Below are 14,384 nucleotides of genomic sequence, written 5' to 3'. Positions count from 1 at the left end.
GACAAACCTTTGATTTTGGAAGGGGGATTAGAAGGATGGAGAGATTTGATCCAGCTACATTAGCCTATTCTAAATATTCTTTACAACCCGCAATTCTATTGTATTAGAAGAGATTAAATCCTTGGTGTGCTGTAAGCCGCTAACTCAGAGAGTTACTTTCAAGTGGCAGGGTAAAGTAAAAGAATATACAAAAAGGGGGGATAGAAGAGGGCATCATATATTCTTGAGAGAAATTTTAAGAACCCATCTTTTGGGAGAAAATTTTTGCTTTGAGGGGGCTGACTTTTTTTCTGGTAGAGAGTTACCTAAGAGGTGGTGAATTTGCGGAACAGCCACATTATGTTCTAACCCCCAAAGGCACACTTCCACACCTGAGATTCTTCCTTCAAGGCTCTCCTTTAGGGTGGTGTAACAACTTGGCTAAATTTCACTTCATCCAACATACTTAAGGTCTTAAAATACACAGCAGAAAATTATACAATAGAAAATTCTGACTTTATGTTCCTCTCTTCATTGGTTTAGAGTTTTATTCTAATAAAGACTAATCATTAAGTAAAATCCCCTGTCTGGTTTCATTAAAAGGTTCATGAGCACACTCACAGCCTCAGCCTTGCAGTGAACAGAATGGATTCCAAATGTGGCCTGTCTGCAAATATTCAAACGTGGTCATCTTTCATCAGTTACTGATACCTTAAGCAGGATGGCAAAAGTTTGAACTCATTTCCCTGAAAGATGGATGGTAAGAACTCATTGCCAGACATTCTCCAGCCTCTCCTCCTGGGCTGCTCCAGCCTGGCCATGCATCAGGAGATCTACTTAAAAATTAGATGCTGTGGGTTTGGGGTGGGACTCATATCTGAATTTCTCAAAGGCCCAAAAGGTGGTTCTGTTCATTATTAGGGTTTAGAAACCACTGTTGTAGTAAATGAATTTGCTAATTATTCTATCCTGCTAAAGAGATAATCCCATGTTTAGTTTTCAGCATCTATCAGAGATAACACATGACATTTATCATAAATCCTACATGAATTGACAAGTGTGTCATGGACCAGAGAAAAAGCTTAAACAATTTCCCTGGGGTTATAAATATGCGAATGTCAAAGCCACTGCCAGAACTCTCAGTCTCTGAATGTCTAGCCATTTTATGAGTGAGATCTGCTGTCATCCTTCATCCCATCTCTGGTACAGTCAAGTGAAATCAGGGTAAAGAAAAAAAAAAAAAAAAGAACCTCTTGGATATGTGTGTTTTAAGTGTTTTTTTGGTAAGTTTCAGGGAACAACTTCAGAGTCCTGAGCATGATGGTGCTTTTTAAAATTTGAGTCATATTGCAAATAATGGAACTGTGAATTAAAATAATTACAAAACACTTAGAAGTCTAACTCTGGAGAGACACTCAAGCTTGATAAGGAAGCAGGAAAGATGTTAGAGAAGTACACAACATAAGTCTCATGACTGGATACAATCCCTAGCCCCCAAAAGCAAAAATGGCAATAGTTCTGTCAAGAAGGATGATGAAAAGGAAAGAAGTTCACAAGTGAAGTGAGGAAAACCTAATTTAATGAAAAAAAAAAAAAAAAAAAGAATGACTGTATTCTATCTACTGCTCATATGAGTAACCAATGCACTGAACTCTGAACTCTTGGCTGTTGACTATACATAGACCTTGATATTTCTGTATGCGTTGTATGTGTACAAATACAGAATCTACAGTGAACTGTGTTGGTAAGAATAGAGCAAAACAATTTTAGACTTAATTATGAAACAAAGCTATAAAAGTGCTTTGAACTTGGTGGCGACGGGCACAGAGCTGGCAGAGCTGACCTTTAGTTTGGGGATCTGGGAGTTCTGACCCAACAGAAATGAAAGTGCCAGTAGTAATTGGACCAAAGCAGGCCCTGAAGGGTACGTGGATGGCAAAATGCCTATCTGATCCAGAGTGACTGGTAGCGTGTCAAGGGGATCCTAGGAGATTTCCTAAGGCAATGGTAAAATGAGAGAGGGAGTCTCCCCAACATCCTCCAACTGCACCTTCAAGTCTCTGTGCTTCAGGCTCAGTCCCTAGGGTGTGGGGTACAAGGGTGAATGGGGGGAGGTTCAGGGGCTGCCCTTAGGTCAGGGACCAGCAAAGAGAGAGGGGCAGGGAGGCAACTGGTCTGGATCAGCCAGCTCCCAGCTGGGAGTAGGGTAGGGGATGGGGACAGGGATTGGTGTAGGTGAAAACCATGTGCTAGAAGAGGCTCCTAAAATCTCCTCTGGTGGAAGAAAGAGAAATTTACAGCCAAGGAGTAAGAAAATCTATTGGAGGTGGGCTGGGGATGGGGCTGACAGGTTCTTAAAGGAGCAGGCTTTGAGCTGGCCCGGAAAGAGGAGGAGCAGAAAACTGCAAAGCATATTGTTGGGGGAGGTTGCTGGTGACAAGTTGGGGATGAGTTATGAGGTGACCACATGTATTTTAATACTATTGTAGGCATTGCGGGCCAAATATAAGTAGCAAAAACTTTATACTATAAGGAATAATCCTTGACTTTAGGAAGTTTTCCTTTTAAAACCTCTAAGTATTACACGTGTGGTCTGGTTCCATTGTGAGCTTAAGCTGCACTCATGCTCAGCTTCAAACACAGTCAGGGATTTGGAAGGTGAGGAGGGTATTTCTGTCAGGGGTCCTGCCAGCAAGAGGGACCAAGGCGCTCTGGAACAATGAACTCATGCTCACAGAAGAGTCCGTCACAGCCTAGAAACTGGGGGTTGAGGATCAGAAGACACAACTTTACACCTCATGAGGTTTTCAGGTCTCACACCTGGCTCCTAGGGCAAGAGCCCTGGCTCAGAGTCTGGGAATGACAACCGACAGCGGCTGTCTTAGGGGCATTGTGTGCCCCAGGTGTGGCCAGCTGAGGGCCGGCCCGGCACAGGCAGCTGTGGGAGCCCTCAGTCTAGGGGCCACGATAAATTCGCACTAGCTAATTGCGCCTTTGGTGGACAGCCTCACAGTGCACAGCCTCACAGTGGACACTATCACGGTGGACAGCCTCACAGAGGACAGCCTCACGGTGGACAGTCTCATGGTGCACAGCCTCACAGTGCACAGCCTCACAGTGGACAGTCTCATGGTGGACAGTCTCACGGTGGACAGCCTCACAGTGCACAGCCTCACAGTGGACACTATCACGGTGGATAGTCTCACGGTGGACAGCCTCACAGTGCACAGCCTCACAGTGGACAGTCTCATAGTGCACATCCTCAGTGCACAGCCTCACAGTGGACACTCTCACAGTGGACACTCTCATGGTGGACAGTCTCATGGTGGACACTATCACGGTGGACAGTCTCACGGTGGACAGTCTCACGGTGGACAGTTTCACAGTAAGTGTCATCAAAGGGAACTGGAACAGATGTGTGGGCTGGGGGCCAGGAGGCGTGTGGTCAGTGGCAGAGAGCATGTGCACAGGTGGACATGCCAGGTGACCCTTAAACATATCTATTGGGCCTTTCTGAAAGGGAGGCCGCAGGGAAGGACAGAAACAGCAAGAGAATGCTTTTTCCTTATCCTGGTGTTCACCAGGACTGCCAGGTCCTGCTAAGCTTGATGACTCCGGAAACAGAAGAGGAAGGAAGTTAAGAGCTGAAGCAGGCAGGTGTTGTGAAGAATAAGGAGAGATTTGGATTAGAGGAAGGTACAAAGGAGACTATTCAAAACAAGCAGAATTGCCTAACCCAAAGGTTCTCAAAGTGTGGTGCAGGGACCGGCAGAAGCATAAGCAGAGAACTTGTTAGGGATTCGGATTATTGATTAGATCCCGCCCCAAATCTACTGAATTAGAAGCCCTGGGGGTGGGGCCCAGCAGCCGGTGTCTTAACGTGCCCTGCAGGTGACTGTGATGTGTGCTAAAGCTTGAGAACCACGGGCACAACCTGAGGCCCTTATTCCCAAACATCAACATGAGCTTTGATCTATTAGCATCACCTGGAAACTTGAAAAGACAGATTCCTGAACTTCACCATAGAGACTCTGTAGCACAGAAGGTTAAAGCTGAGCAATTTAGATTTTTTTTTTTAAATTGCCAGGTAATTCTGTTATGCATTCAAGTTTAAAAATGATTATCTTTCTAAGGCAATGAGGCCAAAATGGACAGAAAGATGTGGCCTTGTTATAGAAAGGCTCATTTACCAAGTTGTGGAGATAGCATGCACCTGAACTTAGAGTGTGGATTTAGGAGTCAGCCAGATTTGGGTTGAATTCCAAGAATTACTAGGAGTGTAAACGTCCTTATCTGTGAAATGAAAATAAAAATAGGCCTACCTCAGGCATGGTTATAAAGACTGAGGTAATACATTTAAAGCTCTTGACACAGTGCTTGGCACGCTGTAATGCTGTGATTAAAGTAATGGAATATTCTCCTGAAATGAGGCTGGAGATCAGGGTGGGACTCAAATTAAGAAAGACATTGAAAGTTTCAGGTTGTATGGAGGTTGTATTAGTCAAGACTTCTCCAGATAAATAGAACCAATAAGTAATCTTTTTAAATACATTAAATACATTTAAGAGAGAGAGAGAGAGAGAGAGAGAGAGAGAGAGAGAGAGAGAGAGAGAGAGAGAGAGAGAGAGAGAGATTAGTATAAGGAATTGGCTCACGTGATTATGGAGGCTGAGAAGTCCCGAGATCAGAGGTTGGCAAGCTGGAGCCCCAGAAGGGCTCATGGCTTCAGTTCCAGTCGGAAGCAGAAGACCACGGCCAGCTCACACAGGTGAGCGGAGTAGCCTCTTACTCAGCCTTGCGTTCTATCATGTCTTCAATGGACCAAATGAGGCCCACCCACACTGGGAAGGGCAGTCTGCTTTCCTAGGCCTACCAATTTAAATGTTAGTCTCTTCCAGAAAGGTCCTCATACACACCCAGAATAATATTTGACCAACTATCTGGGCACCTCATGGGCCAGTGAAGCTGACATCTAAAATGAACCGTTTCAGAGATAGCTGGTCTGAGCCACTGGCTCTCTGGGGCAGGTGGCCGATATATAGAAACCTGTGTCAAGGAAGATGCTGAGTTAGTTAAAAACAAAACAAAAACACAAAAGTTAGTTTGAATGCACGTGCACTTATATTCATTTAAAAACACATTTTTCATTATGAAAACCATGCATTTCTGTGAGTAGAGGCAGACGTGCAATACAGTATTTGACAAGAATTCTGCTGGACCTTAAACACAATGGGGGCGAAGTGCGATTTGTGTGTTTTGTTCTGCGGGCAGCTCAGAAAGAGCCCATCCATCAGCAGGAGGAGTGCAGGAAGTCAGCAGAACCGGGTCTCCGCTGAGAGATTTGAGGGCTTGACAGTTTATAGCAGATGTAAGGATCGTGAAGAGGCACAGCCAGACACTAAAATGCATCTAATAAAGGAAATATTTTTAAGGAAACAGATGTCACCCCTGAAGACAAATGAAGATTGTATACTTTTATGGAGAGAGGTTTATAGAAACATTTGTCTTCATTTGTTATCTGGACCTTGTGGAATACAGTACTTTTCATTATCCATTAGTACTAAATAGTCTTGGTGTCTTACTGTGAATAAAGCACATTTAGTTAAAATGACATTTAGCTTTTTGGGGAGTTTTAGAGAACTTAAGACTTCTCTTCCCCCAAAGAAATACAAATAATACATCTGTAGAAAAAAACCTTCTAAAACTGCACATGTGAGAGTTGGATTTTGCTCTAAGTATTAGACATAAAGCACTAGAAAAGGTCATCAGACCTTATCATCAGCTTCTTCAAAAGATGGAGAAATTAAATCCACAAACGGTGACAGGATTGGCCCTAGTTGCTCTGCTAGACCGTGACTGAGAAAGGATCCTGGGTCTCTGATTTTCTCTTTTTTTCTCTTTCCACTGTTTCTTTAACAAGACACTGGGAATCTAGCAAGCACGCTCACATGCCAGATGTAATAATCTCAATGTTTTCACACACATTTTCTCATTTAGTCTTTGTAACAATCCTTAAAGCAGGTGTAGTAAGGATTTCGATTCCCTTTTATAAATGAGCAAAACAGCCTCAGAGAGAGAAACAATCTGTTCATGAACACACAGTGAGAAAGACATTTGACCCCGATTCGGTCAGTTCTGTTGACTTTAATTCCAGTGGTCCAAAGAGTGAAAGAAAAAGTTGCCCTTGGGGACAGATTTAGTTTTATTTATCTGTTCTTAATGGTCACATGCATTAATTTTTTCAGTGTGAAGCTATGAATAAGGCCCTTAATTCTTTGCATAATCAATGGTGGGTTTTTACAAATATTCGAACTAAGTTAATTGTGGTGACACAAATGTTGACCATAGACTGGGATACTGAAAACATGTGGACTGCCAGGCTAAATTTTGTAATTGGTCACCAACCCAGAGATGGTAATGATCATAATGATGGTGTTGACAAGGACACTTGAAATATAAATCAATGTACCAAAATTTATTTTTAGCTAAATGGCTAAAAGTATGTAGTTTTCCCCCTCCATTTTTGTCCATTTTAATTTTATTTACTTTTTAAATATCGCAGAGTAATAATGCATGCCACACATGATTATAAAGAACAATCACATCCAGGCTGGAGTATCCACAGCCTTCTCCAGGCTCACGAAGACAGACACACGTGCAGGTGTTTTGCTTGTTTTTGCCCAAGCAGACTCATGCCATGTCCGTTACTCCCTATTTTGCTTTTTGTATTTGAAAGTTTCCACAGGCATTCCCACAGGCTTCTCTTAGACTTACATTTCTTTTCCAGTCTAGCTTCTTTGTAAACACATGTTTTATGTCAGTGGAATATTATCATGTGTGTGTTTTTAAAGTTAAGCATTTCCTTTTCCTTTCTTATTCGTCACCCTTCTCCTTTTCTCGTCCTTTACTGCCAACACAAGGTCTCCACGCTGTGTTAACAAGCTGGGGCCTCTTTATGCAGTCTGTGTACTTCATATGCACGCTGTATCACATCAGATCTGGGATGCGCCCCTTTTTTTCCCACAATTTATCATCTCTGCAATTTTGATGTCTTAAATTATTAAATGAAATATGCCATTTATATATACACATATATATACCATATATATATATATACAGCCATCTGCCTTCACCTGTAACAAGTGCGGCAGGGATTGTCACTCCCGAGTCGAACTGCACAGCCATTCCCGGCGGTGCAGATAGACTCTCAAGAAGCTACGCCATCGCCTCTCGAGACGGACGGCTGCCGCCGCCGCCGACATATACCATATATAGATTATATTTGGGGGTGTTTTTCCTTACTCTTTGCTTTACAAAAACATCATCTTTTACATTCTTTTCCACATATTTTTCTCTTTTAATTTATAGAATCCTTCTGAAAAAAGTGATATAACGCTAATCCTTTTCAAAACACGCATTATAATATATTTGATGTGCCTGCAGTGATGGCTATCTGTCTCATTCCTGGTCCTTTTTTTCTAATCCTGCAACAAAAATATTGTAATAACCATTCTTGTCCATATATATCCTATGTGCTTGGTGCTTTTATTTCCCTTGGGATAGATTCCAAGGAGTAATCATTCTAGTTTGGAAGGCGTTATATGCTTTTATTTTAGTAGTGTTATCAGGTTACTTTACATAATGGTAGTAGCATTTACTCCTGCTCTGGATAGTCATTGCTGCCCAACAAGCCATCTCAACTCTTAGTGTCATCTAAAGACAACACCGATCTATTCCTTTGCTCAGGCTTCTGCAGTTTGAGTGGGAATCAGTGACGAGATGATGTGGTTTTAGATCTCCCTGTATCTGGGGTCGTGGCTGGGATGATTTGCAGGTCTCGGGGGCTACACAGCTGAGGGCCAGCCAGACCTCTCTCTCTTTTTCCATATAGTCTCAGGGCCTCTCCTCGCCATCTGCAAAATAGGGGTCTCTCCAGTGTGGCCATCTTGGTTCAGTGGGAATCTGCGAGGCTCTTTACAACCTAGCCTTTGGAGTCCCTTTCAGTCACTTCATCTGTGTTTTGTTTGTCAAGCAACTCGCTGAAGGTCAGCCCAGAGTCAAGAGGAGGAGGTGCCGATCATTCACAAATCTCATTGGCAATGAACAGAGTACTTGTTTCCGAGTCTTTCTCAGCCTAGATCTTACCATTTTCTACAAGTTTTGTTAATTGAACAAATAAAAACTGACAAGTCATTGTTACTTTCCTATTTCCCTTGAGTTTAAGTGAAGATGAACATCTTCTTATGTGGTCGTGGGACACCTGAATCACCTCCTCTATGAAATGCCTATTTGTAATATTTGCTTATTTTGAGTTTTTAAAAATTATTTTCTTAATTAATAGGAGCTTCTTGTACTTTAGAAATGTCACTTTTTGTCTTGTCATACATGTTACAAATGTTTATATATTTAAAAATTTGACTTTGTTTTATGGTGACTAGGTATTGAAGGTGGAGCCACTATGAATGCGGTTAATGTTCTTCCAAGAGAGACCCTGCATTGCTCCCTAGCGCCTTGCACCATGGAGGACTCAGTGAGGCGTAGGCAGCCTACCACCCAAGAGAGAGCCTTCACCAGAACGTGAGCACCCTGATGCCTTGAGGCTGGACTTCCCAGCCTCCAGACTGTAAGAAATAAATTTCTGTTGTTTATAAGCCACTCTGTCTGTGACATTTTTGTTAGAGCAGCCCAAACAGACTAATGCGCCCACGTTCTAGCAGGAGGAATACAAAGAATTTAACAATGAAGAATGAACTTGACATTTTTAAGAAAAAGACCAGGGTGACTCAGGCACGGTAAGTGAAGAACAAAGTGGTTAGAGTTCAGAGCAGAGAAGAAGTAGGCGGCGGTCAGACCATGAATAGTCTTGTCGGTCTCCATATGGAGTTCGGCTCTTATTTTAAATGTTATAGGAATTCATGAGATGCTTTAATCAGGGAGTAAAAGAGTTTTATTTACTTAAAACATCGCCTTGACTTCTGAATGGAGAACAGACTGTAGAGAGGGGAGAGTGGAGGCCAGGAGGCCAATTGGAGTTGGAGGGGACCGCAGGGGGAGGCACAGAGGGTGGCCTCGGTGGCGAGGGAGGGAGGTGGACAGGTTGTGTGGACGGTGGAGGCAGAGGTGACAGCATTTGCTTGTGCTTTGGGCGTAAGGGGAAGGTGGAAGGTGGGGAACACTGGGGGAGGACTAAGTCTTGGCGAAGAAGAAAACCTGAAGTTCTGGGTTCCCGATTTCTGACCAGGGCACTTCATTTGGGAAAGTGAAATTGAAGCAGGACCCACACAGGATATTAAGGCTGGAGTGACGCTGGAGTTCAGAGTCAGAGTGTCCCCTGAACCGGAAGCGGGGGGCGCGGATTAGGAGGGAGACTGGGCGCAGAACTCCCAGGTGTGTTTGAAGATACATAGTTGGCTCTACAGTCAGAGCAGAGAAAGGCAAGGGGGTCTCAGGTGGGTTCCAGTGCAATTGCTACAATGAGCGGAATTTATGACGTTGTCTAAGCCTAATTAACCATATTAGTAGATTTGAATATTAGGATTAGCGTGTGATGTCTAGTTTATCTTTAAAAAATGAGGGGTAAGCCTGGTCGCTATTGCTCCTGGATTTTTCCCAGTCTTGACTGCATGACAGGCTGTCGTCACAGTTTGGGAGGTCGGAAGAGGCGTGCCAGCCTTGTGAAGGCTTCCCTTCCGTCCCACAGCGCGGCGTGGAGAGGATCCCAGAGCGTCGTGACCAGGGGCGCTGTACCCCAGACAACGCACAGGGACGTGCAGCGCAGGTAACAGCACAGGGGGGGACAGATGTCACAGTCGTGGGGGAATAACTACTAGGAATAGAACTAGGAAGGTGTCCAGGAGACGGGGCCCCCGCATCCTGAAGAAGTCCCGGCTCTCCACGGAGAACTCCACCAGGGAATTCTTGCTGCACTCGTGGCTTTTTCGTGGGAAGATCGCTTTAAGGAAAAGAAAACTAACGCACCCACGAACACGCATACTGTGCTCTCCTGCACACCCGTGGGAGGCAGCCGCGGCACTGCCCTCTGCATTCTGGGCTTCGGACCCTAGGGACGCGTTAGCACTTTTGCACCTGAGAACAGGCAGCTCCCGAATGAAGCCCACGCTGCACATCGAAGGGCTGGTTAGGAAACTCTGCGCCAGGCTGGTTTGGCGGACGAAGAGAAACGTGTGCCGCGTATAGAAAAGGAGGCCAATGACAGGTCTAATCCCAAGGATGACCTCCTGGTCCTGAGGACTGTGCCCGAACCTGCCTTTTAGGGCTGCACCATGGAAGGAAAGGAGCCATTGCGACCCGAGACTCGGTGCCTCTGGGGCACAAGCAGCGTTAGGCCCCCTTTGCAGCATTCGGAGCCACAGAGGCAGCGAAGGAAGCAGCTGCCCCCGCGCTGCACAGCCCCAGCCTCGGGAGGACGACCGCAGGGCACGGTGGGTGGGCTACGGTCCCACCACGTGCTCGTGAGCTACCCCCCGACGGAGTGTGACGTCTTCTCGGAGAGTTGACTCGTCTTCGTTATGGACTAGCCTACTTGATCCTCGGTGATATTCTTTGCTCTGGGTCTTTAAGCCAGCACACACTACCCGTGTCTTACTAGTTTACCCCTTTACAATTTCCATCTTTCTTTAGAGTTTCAAGTGAGGATTTTAAGTCTTTCCATGTGAAACTTTCACAGACTAATGAGAAAAAAAAGGCAATAAGAAGCATAAGACTACAGCGATCTCCTGTGGATCATAGTATTCTAGTTTTTAATTTAAAAACCTGAATTTAAATGTTCTTCTCTGAGTACTTAAAGAGTGGTCATGAAATAGAATGATTTCAAACCATCCTTTGATGTGACTTGCCATTGCCAGATTCCTCCCTCCAACTTACACCTCTGACTTGTGTCTTGTTTACTGTGCAGGCAATCTAATTTAAATTAAACAGAGTATTAAATACAGACACACTGCACAGAATACAAAGTATTACAGAGTTAATAATGAGCTTTCAGAAATCAGTCAAGTTTTCAGCCCTGTCAGAAACATAAAAGCCTTCATATAAAATATTAGTTCCTTCAAAATAAAAAAAAAGATTTTGTATTTTATGTATATGAAGAAATTTCAAAAGAACTATCAGCAGCTACTGAATAGGTATGACAGAAATATAGATACTGCAATTTAGACAAATTATGAAATGTACAAAAATATGTGTGCCTGTGGCTATGTATGAAAGCTTATGTATATGTGTAAATATATAATATGTATTTCACATATTATACTCCTAACTGGCCTCCCTTGTTCACAATGTATATAAAATATATATTACTTATTTATACAAATGCATAAACATGAATATATATTACATATTTAAACATGCATATATTTTCACATACATTTTTTCATATCTATGAAAGCTCTTGAGTTTTATCAGTTTAGCAACAAATGTTAATTAGCATCTCCTACTTGACAGATATGCCACACACTCAAGTTACAAAGACGCATAGGACAGGCTCTTTTCTCAAGGAGCTCTTCCGTCTAGAGAGGAAGTAGATGGGTGAACAACTGGCTGGACCGCTGTGATGAGGACCCAACTAGAGGTATGAGGAAATGGTTGCTGTAGCAGGGAGGAGAGAGCAATTAATTACTCCTCGGGGGATGGCACGCTTCCAAGGGAAAAAAAGACATTTCAGTTTGGCTATAAAGCTTCAGCGGGATTTTTCTCAGCTAAGAAAGCAATGGAGGTTATTCCAAACAGGAACAAGAGCACATAGAATCAACAGCACATGTTGCTGGGGCAGGAGGGAGATGAGGGAAGTGAGTTTGAAATGGTACATGGTACCAGAATCATGGAAGGTGGAAGATGGACCATTAAGTTCAAGCAATACATTGAACTTTACTATAGGTTATCCGGGGAGCTTTTGAAAAGTTTAAAAAGAGAACAGCTTAATTGGAGCTGGAATAAAATAACTGGAGAGGGAGGTAACTGAAAATGGGAGGCCATCAAGGGTGCAATCAGGGGTTCAACCAGTAATAATGTGCTGAAGCAGGGGCAGTCCCTGAGCAGGAGAGCAAGAAAGGATGCATTTGACAGTCATTTATGAGGTGAATTGTTGCTGACAGTTTAGATGTGGGTGTTGAGGAAGAAGCTGCCTAATAAATACCTATGGTGGGGAAATGATTTGACGTGTTCCATGATGTATTCCCTCACCCCATCTACAAAAAGCCTTGTTTTTTCCTGAACAGGTAACAAAGGCACTTCACCCTCCTGGTCCTCAAGTTAGCGTTACTCCTGAAGAAACAGACCAAAAGAAAGACATTACTTTCACGGGATGCAGACTCCAGGGCAGGGTCTTGGTCTTGTTCACTTTTCTACTTTCAGTATTCAGAACAGAATCTGACACATCCTGGTACCCAGTAAAGATCTGCTGAATGAAACACAAGCCAACATTTGAAATCCAAAACGGAATTTTGGAGCTCATGGTATACACAGTAGCTTTGAGGCAAAATGGCAGCTTGGGTTTAATCGTTAAGAGTGTTGGTTCTGGCCTGAACAGGGTGCATATGGAATGGTATTATCCTATCTGCTCACACTAGAGGGTCATCTTACAGGCTGGGGCAGAGACAGACAGAGCTGAGCCTGACAGCTTCAGGGGTTCACTGCAAGGAGTGATGGAACTCACTGAAAGTGTGAGCGCTGAGGGGAGGAAGGAGTGAGGTTCCATTGCCCACTGCAGTTCAGAGTTCCGCACCACGGTGGCACGATAGCAGAGGTGCCCAGATGGCATGGTCCGTGAGAGCTCCCCAAGTGTCCAGAAACCCGGTGGCACAGGGCGGCATCTTACCTGAAACTCAGGAAGAGGAGAGGTTAGGTCCTTCGTTCTTCTTACTGCCTATCTGGGAGCCAGAGAGGGAAGGGAGGGAGAGAACGCACTAAATGTTTGGGCAGCAATTAAAAATTCAAAAGCTAATGGGCGATGAGAAGTGTTATGGGGGTTATGAGTTGGATTCCTAAGTTCAGGCAATTTTTATATTTATTTATATATATTTTATAAATAATTTGATAAATATATCAAACCACGCTGAACAGCAAAAAGTATCTACTCTCTTCACCAGAGAGAGTACATTAACATTTATAAATCTGAATGTATTTACTTAGAAATAACTGGCAGGCACTGAAATTCTGGTTGTTCTATTTTGAAGGCCCCTACATATTAATTTTAATAAGATCTTATATCTTGATGATAGTTGGCAATAAATGCACCCTGAATTGGCTCCCTGGAGTAACACACCACAAAGATGCACAACAATGAACCAACAGTTCTTCACTGAATTTTGATCAGGGAGTAAACTTTCCAATAGCCTAACCATTTGGTAAGGCTATGCAATAGGATGTTATAAATGGATGCAGTGCAGTGCTCTGCCTTATCAAGAGGAGTGTTTGTTAGGAGAACCACACCAGGTATTAAGTTTCATGAGCATCAGGCATAAATATACCAAGTGCTAACTGGGTCATCCACTCTGACTAGTTCGAAAGCATAAAGAGAACATGAGCACATAAGAGGAATTAGTGAAACTGTGCTAAAAAAACATGCTTTTGAGTAGTCTAGACTTCCTTTCTGTGCTTTCTTATACACATCATGGCATATCACTTTTGAAGATATTTTTGACAGCCCCTCTGGATGTGAGCAGATACTGGTCTTATTAACTCTAGGCCAATGGTTCATGTGGTAGAAGGTGGAGGTCAGTCCTAGCTGGAAGGGGAGGGAGGTCAGAAGGAGAGATCGCCCTGTTGTTTTGGAAATTGGTGTGAATTTTTTTTCGTTCTAGTGTGTGACCTTAGAATTTACATATTTAAATAATTTAAACAATTATAAATCATGCTCATTTCATATCTCTGGTATATTAAGACATCATTTCAAGCTTTAAAAATTGCTCATATAGGCATATGTATTATCTATAAACTTCATTAGATAATAGTAAAGAAAACATCCAAAGTACTTGGGATATAAAGGGGAAACTGGGTCTAGGGCATCGCTCCAGATCAGGATTCTGAAAGCATGGTGTCAACTCAGGACTTGTTAAAAATACCAATTCTTGGGCCCCACTCCAGGCTTCCTAATAAACTCTGGCGGTGTGGCCCAGCCGTCTGAATTTTAACAAGGTTTCCAGGAGATCCTATGCTCAAATGGAGAACCACTACATAGATGAATGGTATCCGTTGTCATATTATTGTTAAGGGAACATGAAGGGTTACGTTTTCTGAAATGCGCTCGTCTGATTTTTACACCCATACAATGCTAATGATTCATTGGACTCGTGGAACTTGAAAGTGAAATCATCATCTGGTTAAATGCCCCAGTGAAGGTACTAGGGCAGGATCTGGGGCTGGTAGCATAGTGCCTTCTCTCACTGCTA

This window comes from Furipterus horrens, unplaced genomic scaffold (genome assembly GCF_987537825.1).
Source record: "Furipterus horrens unplaced genomic scaffold, mFurHor1.1.pri manual_scaffold_6, whole genome shotgun sequence".
In the NCBI taxonomy this organism is placed as follows: domain Eukaryota; kingdom Metazoa; phylum Chordata; class Mammalia; order Chiroptera; family Furipteridae; genus Furipterus; species Furipterus horrens.
The sequence above is the reverse complement of the archived record's forward strand: the minus strand, read 5'-3'. Positions refer to the sequence as shown.